Source organism: Pteropus medius, unplaced genomic scaffold (assembly GCF_902729225.1).
Source record: "Pteropus medius unplaced genomic scaffold, Ma_sr-lr_union100, whole genome shotgun sequence".
NCBI lineage: Eukaryota > Metazoa > Chordata > Mammalia > Chiroptera > Pteropodidae > Pteropus > Pteropus medius.
In genome coordinates this window covers 13,930,722-13,934,916 of record NW_024340692.1, presented here as the reverse complement: position 1 = coordinate 13,934,916, position 4,195 = coordinate 13,930,722, and the positions used below count along the sequence as shown (strand labels likewise).

Genomic DNA, 4,195 nt, shown 5'->3' with positions numbered 1-4,195 from the left:
AAGGGTGAGATAGTTGCAAAGGATGATCTGGTAGGCTATGAATAGAACCAAAAATAATTTAATTCCACTGACTTCTATTTTTATGAATGGCTAAAGGCTATTTGCTGGTAAATTACTAAGTGAATTATTAAGGGTTACTAAATGTGTTATTAATAAACTAAACATAGTATATTGCCAGAGTTTACTAAGGATTAATCTATATTCTCCTAAGATGGCTCAGTGCCAGGCAATGCTTGCCAGTGCTCAAAAGCTCCCACTGGGCATGCTCCACATAAAAACAGAATTCCTGCAAGTTTTCAGAAAGGACAAATAGGGAGGAGCCTCACCACTGTTGATTTGAGCTGGTCAGGTTTTTAGTTACTGTTAATTTCCTTTTTAATTATAAATTGCTCTTAGTTTAGCATCTTCATTATAAATTTAGTTTGCTGTGGCTTATTCAGTTATAATAACAACTACTGTTTGAGCAGGTTTTTTTAGTCCAGGCCCTATGCTAAGATCTTTACATGCTCATTTAACGCTCTTAACACCCCTTTGAGGCAGGTAATATTATTGTCCTCATTTTACAGATGAGAAAACCAAGGCACAGAGAGGCTAGATAGCTTGCCTGAGATCACACAGCTATAAACTGCTGAACCAGAATTTGAACTCAAGGATCTTTATTCTAGATTGGGGGTTGGCAAACTTTTTCTGTGAAAGGTCAAATGGTAGATATTTTAGGTTTTATAGGCCATTTCGTCTCTACGCAATTTTGCTATTGTAGCCTGAAAGCAGCCCTAGACCCTAAGTAAACAAATGAGCACAGCTGTGTTCTGACAAAACTTTATTTATAAAAAAAGACAGCATGCAGGTCTTGGCATGTAGGTCATAGTTTGCTGACCTTTGCTTTTAGAGCCCTCTCTCTTAACCCCTATGCCATAACATTTGCCTGCTTAGCTTCCAACAAAGCGCATATGCAGATTAGAACACTAAAATATTCTGATAGTTATAATGAAAATACAAAGGCATTGCAATTCTAGTATTAACCAGCCATGCCCTTATTGATAAAGATGTAAAATATATGTTTATACTGCATATTTATTGGTGATGTGAAGAAATTTTGCTTCTTCTTTTAAAAGTGCAACACATGATCAAGATGAGCATAATAAGATGATCTGATTATTTAAGTTTGTATTGCAATGTTCTAGAGTATAAAATCTATATATAAGGTTATCATTTTATTTTTATTTTTTGTTTGTTTGTTTGTTTTTAGGTGAGGCAACCCTTGGTTGACCTCATAGATTGCAAGGACCTTGTCAGTTTATAATCCTTTATTTAGTTTTTTTAAATTTTATTTACGCCTACAGCACCTGGTCTTCCTAGGTGGTTTCCCATCCAAATACTAACCAGGCCTGACCCTGCTTAGCTTCCGAGATCAGACAGGATCAGGCTTGTTCAGAGTGGCATGGCCATAGACTGATTTTTAAAGTAAGCATACAATCCACATATTTTTGGTCCCATTTCTTTATATAATCTAGTTGGAACACATGATGTAGGGAGGCCAAGGGATCTTTTCAGCAACCTCAGATAGCTACAATCCAAAAATGTTTGAGAGTCAGCACCCTAAATGTCTGAGCTAGGGAAGCTTCTGAACCCTAAATGGCATCAATAAGGAGTGAAAGCATTTTATTACATTCGATAACAGTCTAACACAATGGCTCCCGCTATAGACTAAATTGTGCCCCTACTCCCACACACAAACACACACAAAATTCATACGTTGAAGCATAGAGCCTCGAGTGACTATTTGGAGATAGGGCCTTTAAGAAGGTAATTAAGGTTAAATGAGGGCCAAAGGGCGGGGCCTTAATCTGATGGCCTAATGTTCTCATAAGAGGAAGAAGAGTCACTGGAGCTCTCCCTCTACACTTACACAGAGAAAAGGCCATGTGAGGACGCAGTGAGGACAAGCCAGGAAGAGGGCTCTCATCAGACATCAACACTGCTGGCACCTTGATCAAAAACTTCCAGCCTGCAGAGCTGTGAGAAAATAAATATATGTTGCTTAAGCCACTTAATTTGCTGTATTTTGTTATGGCAGCAGGAACAGACTAATGTAGTCTCTAACTTTTAAACTGAAAAAATTATATGAACTTCCACAAAATATTAATTAGTTATATATTCACTCTCTGTTGACTGAGATTATATATAAATACACAAATAATTGGTTATAATGACTTCAGTAATGCCTATCTATTACTAATCATAACAGTATATAAATATCTTTGGGGAAAACAGTTGTATGTATATTTGGGAGATTACTTTATTCAGTCTATAGATGCTTGGTACTAATACATTTTCACAGTTAATTCACTTACAATAGTAACTCTACTGATCCCCTGGCATCCTTGGTCCTCTGGGAAGAAAACATCTATTCTCAGCCCCTTTTAAGTCTAGCTAAATTTGCATGGCACACACAGAATGAAATGTGTCAGTTAGGTAATAAAATGATCTAATAGCATGGATCCCTAGAGCCAGGACAGAGTTTAGGCCAGGGAAGAGTCATGGCAGCAATGGGATTGAAAACTCATCTGCTGCTACATAACTATCACATATTAGTCTTATCTGCCTGAAATTAGAAGCTCATTGGGAAGAAACACCAACTTCAGCTTAAACCTCTTTCTATATCCCTTGAGGCACTTATCATCATAAGAGCTTAATTAATATTATTAAACAGAAATGAGTTCTAGACCAGGGGTTCACAAACATGCTCATCATCAGTATTACCTGAGGAGTTTTTAGGACTATAGGTACCCAATCCCACTCTAAGCATCTCTGAGGGGTGGGAATCTGAAGACCTGCAATTTTACTATGCACTCCCTGGCAATTTTGATGCACCTATTTTGACATCATTTATCAGATTTGCATTTGACAGTTGCATTAGAGATGAATATAACCAATGGCCTCAATTAATGGCCACCCCACATCCTTCCCCTTTGCCCTATAACTCTGTAGAACCCTGCCACCCTGAGCTTGCTCAGGGGACTTGCTTTGGCCAACATAATGTTAGCAAAGGTGGTGCAAGCAGAGACTTAGAAAAGCATTTGCTTGCCTGCTTCCATTTCCTCTGCTTCAGTCTTTGTCACTGCAATGAGAATATCCCAGGATAGACTACTGGAACAATATGAGAGGCACATTTAATAAAGCTGAGTCATCCCAGCCAAGGCTAGACTAGACTAGCCACGCCCCCAGGTTACCCACTTCCGCAGATACATAAGCAAACCCACTTAAGATCAATTAAGACCAGCCCAGATAATTGGAATCACCCATGAATTGTAGATTTGGGAGAAATAATAAATTGCTATTATTTTAAGGACTGGGGTGGTGTGTTCTAGAGCTCTAATACAACAATCATGGGGTAACCAGGGAGACAGAGTATCTAAACTAAAGGCTGTTTATTGATAGTGTCGGAATTTTGTAGACTTTTTCAATTTATATTCTGTAGGATGGAAAAGAAGAAAGGGGATTTTTCAAGGTCAGGTGTCTGGGAAATGCTCAGTTAAAGTTTAGTTTAACTTCTTTCTTTGCTGCAGAATTTCAAAGCCTTTGATATGAGTCATATAAATCTTCCAAAGTAAGAATAAGCAATCTTTCCCAGCCTTATTTGACCACAGAACCTTCTCTATTCCCCACTCGCACGCTGAGCATTACATAAAATGAACATCTCATAGAACACACATTGGACATTATTTTAGATGAATTGGTCTTCATCCTGTTTCGGTGTTGTTCCAGAGGGTACAACTGGAACATGTCAGTTATATGAAGAGGGATTGGGACTAAATCAATTCAAGCAAGGGCTTGTCAACTATAAGAGTTATTAAAAGATGGACTTGCCTGCCTTGTGAAGCGGTGGCTCAAAACTTTAAGATGAAAAGCATATAAAGAGAAATGAATATAAAGTTTAGAGAATTTTTGTGATTACTTGTTACCATCACTGAGATTCTTATTCAATAACATGACGAAGAATTCACATTACTTCTTTTAGTTAAGAATAATGTGATGGTTAATTTTCTGTGTCGACTTGGTGAGGTTATAGTACCCAGTTGTTTGGTCAAACAGTAGCCTAGATGTTGCTGCGAAGGTATTTTGTAGATGTGATTAACATTTATAATTTGCAGACTTTAAATAAAGCAGATTATTCTCCATATTGTGGGTAGTA

The 4,195-nt window shown here is 37.6% G+C and overlaps 1 pseudogene; it reads right to left on the bottom strand.

Moving 5' to 3' along the window:
- Positions 1–1,334: 1,334 nt before the first annotated feature.
- LOC120592253 (uncharacterized) lies at positions 1,335–1,453 on the bottom strand (annotated as a pseudogene).
- Positions 1,454–4,195: the final 2,742 nt, after the last annotated feature.